Here is an 18,884-nt window from a genome sequence, read left to right as displayed (position 1 = left end):
AGCCTGAGCAGAGTCCCAGCCAGACGCACAGGTGGCAGAGGTGAGGGCACGTGCATAGGTGTGATTTTGGCATCAGCCAGGCCAAGAAGGAAGGAAAATGTGGGTATTGGGAGGGACGGGGAAAGGGCGACTGAGCCAGTCGGTGTTGAACGTCAGCATCCAAGGAAGCAGGAAGGCAGTGGTCAGCTCAGGAGAGCTTGCTGCTGCGTCTCAGAGGACTTCCATTACCAGCCACGACGACGGAGGGCCGATGAGAGAGGCTGAGGAAGGAGAGGGCCAGGTCCTGCAGATGTCACCTCCAGGCCCTGAGCCCTTAGGCACGGTGACCATGAGACCATGCACCAGAGGAGCTCAGGCTGACATCCCAGGAGTTACGGAGGTTTCTGGGGAAGGAGGGGGCATGGAAGTGACCGGGAGAGAGAGGGATGCAGGGAAGTGACCAACACTCCACACCTCTCCCCCGGCCCTGGGGTCTAGGGTGGGAGAGGAGAGACATGTCCAGGGGAACCCAGGGCGCAGACTGCCGCCCATACAGGTGCTGCTGGCATTGGGGGAAGCACACAGCTTGTACACGGCCCCACGTTATGCACTGATAACACTCAGCCGCTTCCGTGATGCTCCAGTCCCACCTTGCATATGTTGCACAAACGAAACTTCACCCAGATGCCCCTGAATGTCTCAGCGCAGCAGCAGGAAGGGAAAAGCATACTCGGGAAGTGATGGAAGATGCCCACCACACTGCAATGCTGCCAGAGGGGGCTTGAGCCCTGAGGAGCCGGGCGCTGAGCGAGAGGGTGGTGCTGCGTCTTCCTGACAGGGCTGAGGGTGCCCAGAACGGTGGCACACCACTCCAGGTGCATCCAGGGTAGTGTCTGGGAGAGGCGGCGTCTGCTTCTACGGACTGAGCAGAGGAGATGACCCTCCCCAGTGTGGACTCCCTCAGTTCACTGGGGCCCGAGTAGGACCAAAAAGGGAGGAGGGGGAGATTCCTCCTCTCTGCCTAAGCTGGGACTTCCTTCTTCTCCTGGCCTGAAGCCTCAGCCCCCAGTTCTTCAGACTCCAAATGGATCACACCACCGACTGTCCTAGATCTCCCATGTGTAAATAGACTATAGGACTTGTCCTCCTCCAGAACCACATGCACCAGTTCCTATAATATATTTCTCTCCTATCCATCCATCTGTCCATCCAACCATTCATCCATCCATCCATCCATCTGTCCATCCATACATCATCCACCCATGTATCCATGTATCTGTGTATCTAGCTACCTATCATCTATATGTTATCTATGTTATTGGTCCTGTTTTTATGGAGAACCTGACTAACACAGAGCATTAAAGAGTAGTAGATGTCCTCCTACAGAACCCCATGCATCATTCCCTATAATAATTTCTCCCCTGTCCATCTATCTGTCCATCCATCCATCATCCATCCATGTATCCATCCATCCATCCATCCAACCATCCATTCATGTACCATCCATCCATCCATCCATCCATCCACCCATGTATCTATCTATCTATCTATCTATCTATCTATCTATCTATCTATCATCTATCTATCATCTATCTATCTATCATCTATCCTATTGGTCCTGTTTTTGTGGAGAACCTAACACAGAGCATTAAAGTGAGCTCACTGTGGGACAGAGGACTTGATGAAATTGGCCTCGATGGCATCTGGGTGGGTGGTAGATGTAGCTGAGTGAACCCCAATGAGCCTGAGTGCAGAAGCACATCCACGGAGGAGGGTGGCCCAGGATGGGTATGTGGACACAGGGGGGATGGCATGGGTGCAGGGCTTGAGCAGACCCCTGCTGCTGCCCCTGGGGTCCCAGCCTCACTGCTGAGTTAGTCTGTCTGGGCTGGTCTGTTGTCATTCTCCCACTCACGCCACCCAAGGCCATCCTTGCCCTTCCCTCACCTATAAAGCTTTTCTCCCCCAGTGGCTCTGCTCACTGATCATGGAAAGATCAAACCAGACACAGGTGGTGCGGCCCCTCCTTCCCTCTTTCTCGGAGCTGATGAAACTTCATACACATCCCCACTAGCGCTCTGATTGGTGATTTTATGATCCTCTGTTTTCTTATTATACTGACAGACTTTGAAGTTTGCCAACACGTTAGGCATCTCCACACCTTAACTAAGTCCCCAGCATATGACAGAGACTCAGTAGATGATGAATCTGCAATGAGAAGGAAGAAAAGGAGCCAATATCCAAGGCCCCTGGATGAGGGAGAGGGAGTGGGAGCGAGAGAGAGGAAGAGGGAGACAGAGAGAGGGAGAGAAAGGGAAGGAAAAGGAGCAAGGGAGGAGAAAAAAGAGAGGAAGGCAGGAGGGACAGAAGGACAAAGGGATAGAGGGAGGGAGCTAGAAGGGAGGAAAAGAATTCCATCCATTGGGCTATTTCTAGATGATATAATAAGCAAAACAGACACCGTGTCTGCCTCCCCGGGATATTTTTTGCAGCAACATCCTGCCCCCGTATTCCTATTATGGTTCACGATGTGCGAGGTCATGGCCTAGAAGCAAATGCATCCACAAGATTTGCATGAAGGATTCGGTCCCATTCGCCATCTCAGAGGGGAGAGAAAGGGACGGCTCTGCTCCGCGCTGGCCGCAGGGCCCCAGGCCCCCAGGCTGGTGGAGGCTGCACTGGCTGGCAGCCGGATGGGGTCCATGGAAGCTTCCATCCCCTTCTGCCGTCTGGTGGGAAATCGATGGCAGGGTCCCACCTAATTGCAGGATAACCAGGCAGGAGGTACTGGGAAGAACTGTCTCTCTCCACAATGTCCCACCCATTCCCGACATCGCTGGATCCCAGCTTCCTGCTCATGCGACAAGTGGACTCGTGATGAAGAAAAGCTGTAAGAAACTGAAGCTCCAGAAAACAAGGTGCCTCGATGCAGAAATGTGACAGGACGTGGGGCTGTAAATCCCGGGACACCCGTGTGCCCTCGAGACGACCCACACGGCGGAACCAGAGGGGCCACCAGATGCACAAGTCCAGGCGCCAGCAGGACGCAGAAGCCCCGTTTCATGCCGCGAACATCCCCAGGTAACCCACCCAGCGGCTCCGGAAGCGATCAGTTATTAAGAGCTAAGCAATCAGTGTGCGGGGACGGAGGCATCCAGCCAAAGCCCAGGCAGCGTGAAATTAGGGACCACGCAGAAGAGAACGCAGCTCCCCAGCCTTTCCAGAGGGTTCTGAGGAAAAGCATCCCAGTTACCAGGGACCCAAAGGAGACACTGCTAATCTCCGAGCCACTCTGCTCCAGGAAAGGCCACTCACGCTTAGGGATCAGAAGAGAGGAAAGACCTCTCGTTAGGAACAGGGCGGGTGTGCCGTGTGAGTCTCCTGCACCTTCCTCCTGAGCTGAGCGTTTCCCCCCCCCCCCCGCGCCCCCCACCCCCGCTCTGCACTCGGATCCCCCCCGACCCCGGGAGGAGGATGCCCCGGGATGGGCGGCCCAAGGGAAGCACTGTCAAGGGAAGCCTCAGCCTTCTCGCCTGCCCCCTCTTAAGCCGTCGCCCCCTCCCGGCCCCTGGCCTGTCATGCCCTGTGGCATCCTTCTTGGTGACCTTCCGCACTTTGGTAGTTGCCTCGGGAAAGAACACAAAATTCAGGACCGACAGACATCAAGGGTAGGGTCACGGGACACAGCAGAAGTGTGCACACACGCACACTCACGCGGCACCCCTTTCACCCACCATGAGGAGTGACTCGCAGACAAGGCGTTGACTTATTGTACAAGGAAAGTCATGGAAGGTGCGAGGTGGGGAAGGTGGGGGGGTTCGTTCCGAGGGTGCATTCTGAAGGCAGGGGTGCGTAGGCCACGGCTGGGCAGCAGCCTGCGGGGTGTGTGCCCACGGGGGTGCCCTGCATGCAGGCGGGGGCCAGCGAGGGAGAGCCCTGGAGATGTCCTGGGCCCGGGGTCACTAGAGAGAGCCGGCGGGGTCAGCCCCCGGGTGCTGCCCTAATCAGCACCCCCGCCCCGTCCACTCTGGGCACCTTCACCGCTCCCCCCAGGAGGTTGCTGGGTTCTCTCGCACGGTCCCAGGAGGCTGTGGTTCCACCCAGCGGCACCCTCGTGGCTCCTACGATGCACGGTGCAGGCCTCGGACGGTGCTCAGCAAGTGCGTGTGACAGGCCGCACCCCGAGCAGCCACGGGGAGACCCGGCCAGGCTCCAGTTGCAGAACCCGACCACCTTGGTAGGGGATGCCTGGTGCGACTGTTACCTATGGGGAATCCGGGGAGGTGACCCCAGCATGGTTCCTGGGGCCCGTTGTGTCGGTTGGTCGCAGCACAGGTGGCCACCGACCCCCGGGCCCAGAGCTGGGTGGCTCAGAACGTGACGTTGCAGCAGCCCCGTTTTCCTCACAGCACCTCTGACCCGCTCAAGGGCGTGCTTGCAGCTCCGCCGGGCGGTTACAAGAACAGCAAAGCTCTGTTCTGAAAAATCCCAAACCCCAAAACCCCGCCTACTAGTTTTCTCCGTACCCGTGACCTAAATGGTTTCCTCAAATTATCTTGAACGTCTCCATGGCATTTCCTTCCAGAGACAGATCGCAGACCACGTCGTTATTGCTACGGGTCGTTTTGAAAACAGTCATTTAATGAAAGAGGGAGGCAAGTGCTTCTGGCTCCCAGCACCTCCATCCCCAGCCAAAAATAATAATAATGATCCATTAAATAATGGGATGCGTGATGGGAGCCACGTCATATAATCAAAGGTGCCGCAGAGGGCGGGTCGGAACCATCCGTTAAATAGAATTTGTTGCCACGGGAGCCACGGATCCCAGGGCAGAAAGCAGGCCCAGCTGGCCCTCCCCATCTCCATCCAAAGGGAGAGACATGGGGACATGCTTCCTCCTCGGTGTGGCAACCCCTAGTGGCAGCCAGGAATGTTAGAGAGGCTCACCGTCACCCCGACAAAACGCTGTGGGCCTGCGGGACCCGGGGCTCTCGGTGGTCAGTGGAGCGAGGGGCGTGACCCGGTGGCCGTCCTCGCTGCACACGGTGCGGCCCGCGGCCGGGGCGCCTGTCCCCGCTGCTCTGCTGGGTGCTGGGCCTCTGTCCCTCCCCGCAGGCCCGGAGGCCGCCTTCCCTGCGTGGCCTGCGCTCCAGATGCGTAACGACGCTTGTGTGTTTGGGTGCTTTGTGTTCTTTTTATTTCTTTGTTGCCCCTTTTTCCTGCGTGTTTTCACCAATACCCGCAGAGAAGCCCGTGGACAGGCCCCATCTCAGAGCTTTGCCCTTCCCGAGGGCCGACCTCACTAGCCCTGCAGTCGCCCCCTCGGTGACTGCAGGGGGTGCTGCCGTGACGACCCAGGGTTCCAGTCCACCCTCTACCCCATCCCCTGACTGCAGGTAAGTACTTGCGGCAAGGCCGAGGACCACTGCACCCATCGGATTGTGTGAAAATGCGTTGATTCAACTGCTGCCTTCTCAAAATCATCAAGTAGCGTCCTCTGTGCAAGATCATCCGTTTGACCAGATGATCTGTTTAGAAACCACGCTTTGTGTCTCAAAATGAAATAACTGGTTGCAGAATGATAATAACTGGATGCAGAACCACTCACTAAAGGGGAAAAAAAAAAAAAAACACCAAGTTGCTTCCCAAACCTTCAGTAATCCAGATGATGCCCCAGCTGGCCTGGGCAGCAGGGCCTCCCCGGGAGCCAGGCTGCTTGAGTTCGAATCCTCTGCTTCGCTTGGGGAAAGCAATCATCCCATGTTCAATTTCTCATCTATAAAATAGTGATTGTAACAGCGCCCACCCCTCATATGAGAATGGGAGGATTAAATGGCTCAATGTGATCCATATGTGTCCAGCGCAGAGCCTGTCACTCCAAATGTACATTTACGTTTTCCATTTTATTTCTGCTCAAAAGGAGTCCCCTCGCCATGAAGTGCTGAGGCTCTGTGTATAGCTCGCTGCCCCTCTAGTCTCACGATTTCTCTTATTTCACATGGGAATCGAGCACAAATGGCAGGGAGCTTACTTAACTCTATCCCTGGCTCCCTTATCTTCCTTTCTAGAATAATATAGAAACCGAAGCAGGCCACCTCAATGAGAGGAAGTCCTAAGATCCCATACGCATCTGAAGTTCATAAATTGCTCAGAGCCCCTCCATCTCTGTTTTATATTGTTTATCAAGAAGCCAGGAAGTCCATCATCACCTACAGGTTTGCTCATGTACAGTTGTCCAGGTTGTGGCCTGCCTGAGGATGCTTGACCACTAGAGAGGGCACAGCTGCAGAATTAATGCAGCGGCAGCTCATTCACGCAGGTGCCTGGCTGCAGACCTGCCGCTGTCCGGGGGAGGAGGTGCCTGGGGGGACGGGGACACCCAGGTAAACCTCATGTGACAGAGGGAACAGGTGAGACGATGACCGATGTACTTAACTGCATAGTGAAATAGCAGATTTGGGACTCGGGATTTGTAACAAGTGTAATAATGTGATACATCAGGGATATGAGATACTGAGATACGTCACATGTGGATACGAGACTACATTGAAAGAGAGATCCTGGAACTGAAGAGGAAAAGAGGAAAAGAGAGAAGGAGGGGAAAGGACACAAATTAATTCAGCAGAACCAAGGAGACGGGAGGGGGGGTTGTGATTGGTGCAGAGCCTGAGCCCTGAAGAGGACTGTTTCTGTGAATGTCCACGAGCTAATTATAAAAATACATGATGTGAAATAGTTGTTATAAATAGTAGACAACACACAGTAGTATTGGGTCTACTGTAGCCTGTACCTAGTCTCCCCTGCGGTTGCTGGGCAAAAAAAAAAAAAAAAATTACAAAATTACTTTGTGAGTGAGACAAGAAACTGAGAAGCCATGAAAGAATGTAAAGATACTTGTCTCCCAAAAAGTGATTAAGGAAAACGAAGCGCACTGGAAAAAATACTTGGAATCTGTGCAACGGATGGAAGGTTCAACACAGCCTTTCACAAGCTCATGGATGTGAGCAGGAAAGACAGCAGGAAAGACAGGATAGCGACAATTTTCAGAATGGAAAAATAAACGACTGGTAGGTACAGGAGACGTGCGGTGACAGCCCACTAGTTATCAAATGAATTAAAAGGAAATAATCCGATACAATTGTTCACTGAAGAAGGTCACAGAAGTTTCTTAAAAGTCATAACATCAGTAAAGATGAGACTGCGGCCAAAATGGAACTCTCACGGTTGACACGGTGAGGGTGAGAATCACTATGTACGACTTTTCAGGAAAGTAATCTTGAGATAATTACTTGATTAAAAGTGTGCTGATGGCTTGGCCCAACAATCTCGATTTCGGTGAGCTTGAGCCAACTCAAGCTCTCCTCCCCAGAGCTCCACCTCTGCGGCCGGGTAGCCTGCAGGCATAGCCTGGCCTCTGCGCCGTCTCTGGCCCATCCCTGAGGGGACCTCTTGGATCCTCTTGGATCCTCTTGGATCCCCTGCTGCTGCCCCTGCCCTGTGAGGTGATGCTCATAGAAGCCAGCTCCCAGGCTGACTGTGGGGATGAAATAGGGTTGTGGGAAGTGCTGGCCCCGGGGTCTGTGCACCACAGGCACCTCAGTATTAGAGGATGGGTGTTGCTATTTCTAGGGCTGCGGAATGGTTCATGCACCTTCCTCCTCGTTCCCAGCCAACCTTTGACCCTGCCCACCGAGCTTCCTCCGTGGGTACACTTCCACCATGGTATCAAAGGGATCCTGCCATCTGGACGGCCTATCAGTGTTGGTGGCACAGACTGCTACAGTGCTTCCCCAAGAAATTGTAAATGCTGAGTGCATGTGTGGGTGTGCATGTGGGTGTGCGTACATGTGTGTGCATGTGAGGATGTGCATAGTGTGCATGTATGTGTGTTGAAGTGTGTGCACATGGGTGAGGATGCATGTGCATGGGTGCATGGGTGTTAATGTGTAGGTGCATGTGTGCACACGTGCGTTGTCTGACCCTGTGTATGTGTGTCATGTTAATGACATGGGTGCATGGATGTTAATGTGTAGGTGCATGTGGGTGCATGTGTGCCTGTGTGTTGATGTGTGTGCACGTGGGTGAGCAAGCATGTGCGTGGGTGCATGTGTGCTAATGTGCGGGTGCATATGTGCCTGTGTGTTGATGTGTGTGCACGTGGGTGAGCATGCATGTGCATGAGTGTGTGTATGCTGATGTGTGGGTGCTTGTGTGTACACATGCATTGTCTGAGAGTGTGTATGTGTGTGTGTTGATGTCTAGGTGCATGTGTGCTAATGTGCGGGTGCATGTGTGTGCGCCTGCACAGACAAATCACCCACCCCAGGCAGGCGTGCATCTTGGTTCACACTCCCGTGGCGCCCCCCCACCTCACCCTTGCACTTCCTGCAGGTGCCCACTGAAGCCCCGCGGGAGGAGCCCATCACTGGTCATTCTGAGCATTAACTTTCCTCCTCAGAGTTCACACTCCGAGTAAAGACTCAGCCTGTGTCTTTGCAAGATGGTTCAGATGAAATTTCTTTCTCCAAATAGGATCAATTCTCACTACATTTGTACTTCAAAATTAAAACCCTGTTTTTCTTTTTAGGGCTTTTATAGGGGCCCGTATTGTTGAGACACAGTACACCAGGCCCAGGATCCAGGCAAGACCCACACACAGACTTTGTGTAGCCAGCTCAAGTGTTTTACAAAATAAAGCCGGTGATTTCCATTTTTATAGGGAAAACCTAAAGGATGGGCTTCCTTTTAAAAGTCAAATCTGACCGCAGGGAGCCCCTGTCCCCTGGGGCTGCAGGCTGAGGGCTCCACTAGTTGCCTGAGGGCCGTGCCCACCCCTGTACCTGCCACCACCGCCCCAGCCCACCTCATGCACAGCCGCTTGTTTCTGGCCCGATTTCTCCTCCTGTTTCCATTGGGGCTTTTGTGGGCTCCTGGGGTGGGGGCCCCCTGATGCAGGTGATTCTCAGCAAAGTTAAATATGCCTCAATGCTAAGCCCACGTCCTGCAAAGAGCTTCTAGACGCACCTGGGACACAAACCATCGTTCTCTGAAAACAGTTCTGTTGAATGATTTCCAAATATTCTAAACTCCTCCTCTTCTGAATGTGAATAGTTAGCCTAAAAGCCGGCCACTAGCTTGTTGTGCACCAAAGTGGCCACTTAAGAGGACGACAGGAGGACCTCAAAGATGCTGGCAGGGTTACGGCTGCAACTTAGCGGCAACTCCCAGGCTCCTGTGATTCCTGCGGTATTTCCAAGGTGCGCGCCTGCAGTAGAAGGCATCACGTGGCAACACAATTTGCAATTTAAGACTTCTTAAGGCAAAACAAGAATTCTGTCCACAGATCTATGCACATTCCTCGGAATTGTATTCTCTCAACTTCTGGAAGGAATGCACAGGCCTTAGAAAGCTTCTGACTTACAATAATCGACCACCACGTTACCAGGTTGTTCATTCAATTTTTCCTTACATGTCTATGCTTCTTTTTTTCTTTTAACCTAAGAAATGAAAAATACATGGCTCCCTGTTTTCTGTGACGACAAAGCCCCATTATGCTGAGAGTGCGAGTTCACACAAGAGGGAAAAAGAGACTATCTGGAAGCTGATTTTAAGAACAGAAAGAACTGCAAGGAATAATTAGTATTGGGCAGTTTATGCTCTTGTTAGGGAAAGAGATCACAAGTTAAAAAATCATGACCATAATTGATAAGCCTATTTGTGAACTCACCGGTCTCCCAGGATGCATGTGAGACCAACAAAGGGACGCGTGATCATTATACAGGTGCCCGATCATGACAGAGAAGTATTTCTGGAAAATGGATGGAGAGGGGGCTTACCACATTGCCTCCGGCAACAGTATTTATTAAGGGCAGGTGGAAGAAAAAGTATATTATGATGTACCGAAAGCTTTCAGCGTAGGAGAGAGTGACGGGGATTTTTTTTCTTAGTTATTGATCTAAATACATCATAATTTTAAAAATTCAGGCACTGAAGGGGGCACTTGACGGGATGAGCACTGGGTGTTATTCTGTATGTTGGCAAATTGAACACCAATAAAAATAAATTTATCATTAAAAAAATTATTCTTGTAAATATCATTGCTATTTCTACAAGTGATACTCCTTCAAGCCGGCTGAAGCTCAAATGTCAGCTAATAAACATGAATAATAAAGGAGTAATTGTTAGAGAAGATATAAATTTGGCTCACGTATAGATGATCACCTAATGGTCTAATGAATTCCTTATTTATGGTCACTACTCACCATCAGCACTAAGGAGCATTCTTGCACGGGGCACATGTCCTGACTCACAGATGACACCACGTTCTTGGAAGGTGCCTGTTTTTGGAAGCATTTTCAAGGTATGTGTTTTGTTTTGTTTTGTCTTGTTTCGTTTCTCTGGGAAGAGGAACAAGGGAGGTGCCCGTGCAGCTTCATCGGCTGCCCAAGGAAAGAATTTCACTCCGTGCATAGACATCGCTGTTTTATTTTGTCCCTGAGGACGGTCCCTGCTCTCGGTTTTGTAGGACATTACAAAATAAAATGAGATGTCTTCAAAATCGTGGGGACAGAAAAGCTGAACTGATTTTTGTAAGATCGTGTCCTAAGGGAACACTTGGTAAATCATGAACAACCCTAACAACTCGGTGAAGAAATATTTCTTCAGGAAGCTAGAATCATGCCTTTGACTTCCCGGCAGTCGGGTTCAGGAGGGTAAGGTTCCTTAGGATCAAGGCGGAGGGTCCAGAGAAATGAGCGTTGCCCACGTACCCCGTTTACTCCCCTTGAAGACCCAACATCTGTCTCGGGTTCTGAGAGAAGGGGGTCAAGATGATTGGGGCGAAGCTGCTGGAGCAGGAGTTTCAATGAGCATAAGTCTCGTGATCGTGACCAGGGTGAGCAGACTCACGTCTCCACCCAGATAAAGGGTGGGACCAGCTTTGTGGACACAGAGGCTCGGGGAACCTCCCCTGAATGAAGCCACATCTTTCCTTGAGGGAAAAGCCCTGGGTGGATTCTCGCGTGTGAATATTGATGGGGGTTCTTTTTTAAGATTTTATTTATTTATTCATGAGAGACACAGAGAGAGAGGCAGAGACCCAGGCAGGGGGAGAAGCAGGCTCCATGCATGGAATCCGATGCGGGACTCGATCCCAGGACCCCGGGGTCACGCCCTGGGCCGAAGGCAGGCGCTCCACCACTGAGCCTCCCAGGCATCCCTCTCACGTATGAACAAATAATAGGTTGATCCATGGAATCCCCAATGATATTCATGGTAGTGGCGAACTTCACCAGACAAGAGAAAAAAATTTTTGTTAAATACGTGTTTATTTGTGAAATAAGTGCATGCTCATTTTGCAAAACCTGAAATAAATGCATCAATGCCTATGTTGTGCATGTGTGTGTGCATGTGAGAGTATGAAAATAAATTTGTCCTGTATCCCCACAACCCAGAAATAAACAGTGTTATTTCTCTGGAGAATTTCCCTCCTAATAAAAATACTCTGTATAAGGCTATAATTCATGAGGCATTGTATCCTTTCCTAATAATACTGTATTATAATCACCACCCCATGAAGTTTGAAATTCTTCCAAATAACCATTGAAATTACATATAGATTCACCACTTCCGCTGTCCCATCTTTTTGTCAGATAGTTTTTCCCTGTTTTACTGAAATGAGTGATTTCATGATGAATATCTTGGTACAGAAGTCATGCTCTAAATTTGGAAATAGGTCCTTTTATTGAATATTGTAGAATTCTTGAATCAAATCACGTCTCAAATGCTGAGACATGAAGCGGAAGGCGCGGTGCCCGTCGCCCCCAGAAGTAGAGATGCGAGCCTGCTGCCTCCATCAGCAGCGAGCCCTCACCCTGAGAGAGAGACACCTGTCCTCCCACAAGGACAACGTCACCAATTGGTCATCACTTATAAAATGTGTCCTTTGTGGGACCTGGGGGGCTCAGGGGTTGAGCATCTGCCTTCCACTTAGGGTGTGACCCCAGGGTCCTGGGATCGAGTCTTGCATCAGGCTCCCCCATGGGGAGCCTGCTTCTCCCTCTGCCTGTGTCTCTGCCTCTCTCTGTGTGTCTCTCATGAATAAATAAATAAAATCTTTTTAAAAATTAAGAACTTAAGAGGTGTTTACGTTAAGTGTTAAATAAAATCTGGGAGTTTTGCCTCTTTAATTGTCTGGCTTCTAAACACCTCCTCTCTAAAATAACAAAAACTAATTTTTTGGTCAAGAAATGCTGTAATTTAAATTTCTAAATTTTTTTTAGCCATAGCCTCAATTAAGAAGTATGATGTGCTAGTAATAAATAACAGAGATTTTTGTAAATCTTTCCTACTTTTTTGGAGGATATATGGCATGAAGGATTGTCATTATGAAGAATAAAGCTGGCTTAAAATTTGAGGGAAACAATGACCTGTTATCTACAATTTTTGGAGAAGAGAAAGGGAGCGTATTGACAGTTTATGGTTTCCATGGGAAAATATCTCTGAGGATTTTGAGGAAACCCTCTCACCAGGGTGGGATTCATCTTTCAGACCATGAATGGAATACTTTGCCAGCAAAAGGCATCTTCTGAGGTTTAATCATCATGGGCTCAAGTGAGGTTGGTGGACGCAGGGAAGTTCCTGAGACCTTGCACCAAATTTCAAATCCTGGTAAATTTAAGAGATAAATCCCCTCATCATGAAGCTCCCATAACTCCTTCCATTGAAACTTTGTCCAACATCACCAAATTTCTAAAGTCACAGATCATAGGGGATGGTGGGACCAGGGCTCTCCCCTCAGATCTCTATTTAAAAAGTGCTTTACAAGATATTTTACAGATGTAGATCGCTCACTAGGATATAAGTGGTTATCTGCCCCAGAAATAACTGGTTGAGCCTAATGAATGATTTTGTCTAAAAGCCACCTGCACTCACTCTCACCAGCAAATGCACTCACAGTGGATTTACTAAGCACACGCGCGTGGCACGATGAGGCTTGGAAGCACTCTCCGAGGCCTTGTACACTGCATGGGGGTAGTGATTTAAAATGCATGACCTACCAACAGTCTGCCTGTCTTGTTTGTGACTCCTCGTTGGTCAGCAAATGCGATGCACACCAGGCAGTCGAGTAGGTATCGGTGGACCCCAGGAACGAGCACAGACGTCTTCGTTCATACAGTTGGCGCCGAGAGCATTTTGATGCCCTCATATCAAGCATCTGGAGACAAGGCTGTCCCCCAAACAGACACCAAATGGCCGAGAGACAGCAGTAGCCCATGGGGCGGGGCAGCGGCTGTGTCCATGCCCCTGACTCTGGACCGATGAGTGCCATTTATCAGATGTGTATTAAATAAAAAATAAAAATAATAAAAATAAAAATAAAAATAAAAATAAAAATAAAAATAAAAATAAAAATAAAAATAAAAATAAAAATAAAAATAAAAAACAAGGGATGTCCGGTCTCCAACAGTTGTTACTGGGGCACCGGATTTCGGGTTTCCTTACTAAGAAACTCATAGAAAACAACGAAGAGGTTGTGGATTTAATAAACACTAAACTGGCTGTGCTTGTTTTCGTAGTAGCCACAGACTTTGTCTCGTGGGCCCCTTAAAAAACAACATAGTCTGAAATTTTATGTTTTTAATTTTTTTAAAAGGACCCAACCCCGGAAATCCAAAATGGATAAATCATCTGTAAGTTGTCGATATGCGCGGCACTCCCTTGATTGTATCGGAAAGGAGAGGCTTACGCCTCGCTCGTTTTTCTGACAACCACTGTAGAAACAACCACAAAATCTATGACACATGCATAATGTCACTTAGACTACTTTCCTGTAAGAGTGACAGCTTCTTCCCGACGCGCCCGCGTGCATGCTCTGGAATGATACTTCCCTTTGGCCAGACACACTAGCATAGCACGCCTCTGCCTGGTGATTTTCCATAGATGGTGATTTGAAATTGTTAAGATGTTACAAGCCCATTGAGGATTTAATAAACCTCCCAAGGCTGACGGGTGAACTCCCTAGACTGTCTTCATTCTTGACATGAAAACGTTGCCTTCAATCACGGGCGGCCGGGCTTCTTTCTCTATCTCGTCTTCATTTCCCTCCTACCACTCTTAGGAAATGTCTCCTGAGTTGCTTAATTATAATAAAGAAGAGGTCAGATCTCTATTCCAGGTCAAACCACTACTGCCCATACCACGCCGGAACGAAGGGAAACTTACCATGGTTCCATTGAATCATCCTTTCAGGACAAAATATTCATTTATATAATGTTACCTGCTTTCTCTGGCACTTACCGTGGTGGTGACATTGCTGCCAGTGACAATGACTGATGTCCCTGGAACGTGTGCTACGCCGGGCCTTGTTGTCAGGGCTTTATATGAACTGGCCCATTGGCTGGCACTTACCCGCAGAGGTGGGTAATGGGAGCTTCCCCGTGTGACCCTTGAAGAAACCACGGCATATTTGATCTCCCCAGGTATTGTTTCATCCAAGGCCCAGAGCTTCTGAACATCAGTGGGGAGAAGCAGGAGAAGCAGGTTGGATTTTCAGGCGACTGGTGAACTTTGCATTTCCCGGCATCAAGTGTAGGACTCTGCTTCCATCAGACATTGGGTCTGGGGTGGAAGGGGACAAATCAATGCTTGCAGGTCCCGTAGAAGTTGCTGGGTTTTGTTATGAGTCTGCTGAAGAGACCTCTACAGACATTATCCTGTGCAAATCCTATTCTCGCTTAATTTAGATGATGGATCTCCTAGGACATTGGTGATATCTCTCTCTTTCTCTCTCTTTGTAATTTCCTCTCCATTTAATTGTATTGCCTCCTTTTAATTTTCCTTTCATAAAGTTTACTGTTTATTTTCTACTGTCTTTGAAACTCAGGGGTCTGGGACTAATGTCTAAAAACCAGACCTGGGGGATCCCTGGGTGGCTCAGAGGTTCAGTGCCTGCCTTTGGCCCAGGGCATGATCCTGGAGTCCCAGGATCAAGTCCCACATCAGGCTCCCAGCATGGAGCCTGCTTCTCCCTCTGCTGTGTCTCTGCCATTCTCTCTCTCTCTCTCTCTCTTTCTATGCCTATCATGAATAAATAATAAATAAAATATTTAATTAATTAATTAATTAATTAATTAATTAAAAAATAAAAACCAGGCCTGAATCCCAGGTGTAAACATCCACACGAGTCTGTAGCCTACTTTATATCCCACCTCCATTCCTGCACAAGCCCCCTACTCTGGCACAGGGTCCCCATGACTAGGACTTGTAGTTCCTCTGAGAGGAGCCTTGCTGTCTCGGATCTCTCCATGCCATTGAACAGACTTTTCTATACTTGGAACACACAGTGGCCCTCGTTGTCTAGACTCTGCCTTCATCTGCCAACATTTAGAGGAACTATCTCCTCCTCTGCAGAGTCTTTCCTGTCTGAGGCGAGGCGGCCGTCTTCTAGGACAATAGCAAGAAGTGTTTATCTCTGTTCTGATGATTGCTGCCCCCTGGACAGATGCTTCCTTGGGAACAAGGGCTCCTGTTCATGTCCGTGATCCCCCTCACAGAGGTAGAAAAACTCAGTAACTCAGTAAGTGGAAAAACTCTGTTGGATTCAATGAAACATCAACTCAAAGAGAAGAAAACCTCTTAATACTCAGAAATCTCATAAGTAGCAGGTAAAATGCTGCATTTCCCTGGCCAGGGAACCCAAGAATTGTGGACAGAATGATCAGTCCCCAATCTAACATCATAGCCCAAAGTAATGCTGAACTGTCAGAACTAAAAGAAGCAATCAATGCACACCCTAAGGGGAGCTCAAGAAAGATCCAGAAATAAGACCACGTCCTCATGTGTCCTGTATAGCATGGAGATATTGAAGAATGAAAGCCTTATTGTACAATGCACGTGTGTGTTTGAACTTTGGTAACCTCTTCCAGTATGAGACATGACAGCGAATTATCCGCAGAAACACTCATACAAATTACCAGTTGCAACTCCATCATAATTTAATATTAAGACATTATTTTTATGTTCATGTGTATTTTCCGTATTATTGTATCTTCCCATAGGCTTCTGAGAAGGAAATCCAATATAAAACCTCTAAGTTCTGCTCTGTTTCTGAAATAAATCATCTACATCCATATGTATGTCTCCATCAGGACTTCATTCTTAGAATCCTCCCATTGCACAATACTCCCCAATTGACTTCACTTACCACGAAAACTGGAGAATTTGACAAGAATCAATTTTATTTCCAAAAATGTCATAAGTGGCCAAATCCAAATTCCACTTTCTAAGGAACTAAATCACTAACTATTTTAATAGCTGAGCATCCTTTCTTCTCATTGTCACAGTGGGGAAGCAAAATGCAACGTCTCCATTGTTAAGACATTCCTTTGTGATTTCAGCAACATTTTACTTTAAAAGATATGCTATTAAAAGTCAAAGCCATCCGCTCAGAACTGTTTTGAGGTGATAGGAAGAGCCAAGAATGTCAGAGTAGATCTTCAAGTAGCCCGTCCAATGGGGAATAGTGTAGGAGACACCAGATTTGAGTATAAAGAGATAAAAGGATTTAGTCATGGAAAATTCACCTGATCTCAAAATTTTTTAGCTATTAATTCGCAGTTGACATCAGAGAGCAGTTGAATTAACACTTCGGTGTTCCATTAAAAAAATGAGTGTCTTTATGGGAGAAGGGGTCTTTGAGAGCTCAAAAACATTTTCCACGTCAGAACACAGTTTCAGAAAATATCTGTATAGTTTTCACAATAAACCATTCTCTATCCAATTGTTGTGAAACAATTTCACCCTTTCATTATGGCCAAACTTTTCAAAGACCTTATGTATTATGAACCTGCAAAACTAAGACATAATGCACTTTTTTTTTCCAGTTGTTACTGATCAGCTAATGAAAGAAAAGGGCAACCCAGTTAAGGCACATTTGGGGGTTCAATGAGGCAGAAGCCAAATATTCAAAAACATAAGGGAAAATCAAATCAACTGTAGGAAATTTAACAATAATAGATTAGGAAATAATACAAATTTTTTTAAATGTTTTTCATGCTGCATTTTTGTAACTCTCCCGGGCGGGACATTTTTGTAAACCAAATCAATTCCTTTCCAGGTGGGTAGGAAAGTTCTTGCAGCCCCAAATTGAAAACTGTCCTTATAAAATGTAGATGCCCAAAAGTGGGAGATAGCCTGTATTTCATTCTTTGCTTCATTTGTAGAAAGATATAAATCAAAGTAAGAAGAAGAAAAGGAGCCAGCCACTGACAGTTGCACCTTCTGCACAGAAATCCCTGACCTAAGAGCGCATTTGGCAGATTAGTTAAGTGACATGACCTTATGCTCAAATCTGCGGTACTACCGTATCTGTTGTCATCTTGTTTTCTTGTCAGAATGAATTAGGAAATAATGTAGAGAGACTGTTAAGTCTTTAAGGAATCTTTTTTGCAAGCACTTGCTACTAAGGGAAATGAGGAACATGGTATAAATATTCAAAGCTGCCTCTGTGAGCAAGTATCCTTGCAAGCCAAAGAACAATGTTCCCCCAACTATAGATTTTTCCACAGTAAGTCACTTTTATTGTACCAATTCAAGACATTACAGATATACACTGATATTCCTTAATTCAGTCTGCTAGGACTGCTGTGAAGTTGTTAATCTTCACTTAACCTATTGGTGAAATGAGCAAAGTGTAAATTCAATTCAATTCAATTCAATTAATATTTATTGAGAACCCATAGGGTGCACAGCACTACACAAAGAACTGTAAGGTCAGGCAATGAATCAGACACGGGCTTTCTGACAAGCTTTATATCTTTCATCTCTAGGGAACATTTACTCTGGCTTAGAACAATACGAACAATCAAAATTAGGGTCATGTCAGAAAAGAACTCCACTGCTTAAAATCAGGATAGGCTGACCTGGAACCAGGTACATGGAATGGGAACCAGGACAGGGGAGAGGTCTCTGTCCTACAAAGCTGGTGACAGGGAGGTATGCCATCAGTGTAGGACTGAGGACAGGAGTGGGAAGGAAGTTCTGCAGGCTTCCTAACTGACATCCTATCAGACGACTCCTTTGTACCTTGCAGGTCTTTGGTCTTCAAAGTTACCTGGTAGGTACACGCTAATCAGAGGACTCTATGAAAATAGTAGCAATTGTCTCTCCCCATGTATCCAAGAAAATGAGAGAACTAAAATACCCAACCTTACATCCATGCACAACAGCTATGACAAACTTAAATCAACTCTTCCACTCAAAGCCCAACATATATGCAGATGGGGAAAGCATTAACAGAAAACCTGAATGACTTAGTGGCTGTGTAGGAAAGGCAAAGGGAGGCCATGAGGCATTGGATGGAGCTCGTGGTCCCCACATTCCCAACACTGGATTCTTGGAGAGCCAGTCTGAGAATTAGAGCTGGAAATAGGGGCACTTTTCAAACTCCTATTGAAGTTGTGTCCAAAATACCCAAGTAAGGCCTGAAAAGGCTAGAGAAGTCTGGGTCTCAGAGTCCTAAAAATTGAATACCCTGGTTTGGGTTCCAACATAGTAAGAGCTTAGAAGTTATCATGGTAGGGACACCTGGCTGGCTTAGCCAGTAAAGCATGTGACTCAATCTCAGGGATTGTAAATTTGAGCCCCACATTGGGTATAGAAATTAGTTAAAAATAAAATCTTTTTAAAAAGGAAATTATCATGGAGTTCTTACAAGAAAAGCTGGACAAATTAAAAGACAGGGACTTTTTATGGATCTATCAGAGAACTGAGGTCCCAGAAGTCTAAATAGACAGGCATGTTAGGAGAGACACAGTGTTTTTAAAGGCTGAATAACATTCCACTGTGTGTATGTGTACATGTGTGTGTATAAACCACCTTTTCTTTGTCCATTCGTCTGTTGACAG

This window comes from Vulpes lagopus, chromosome 8 (genome assembly GCF_018345385.1).
Source record: "Vulpes lagopus strain Blue_001 chromosome 8, ASM1834538v1, whole genome shotgun sequence".
Taxonomy (NCBI): domain Eukaryota; kingdom Metazoa; phylum Chordata; class Mammalia; order Carnivora; family Canidae; genus Vulpes; species Vulpes lagopus.
Note: the sequence above shows the minus strand (reverse complement) of the source record.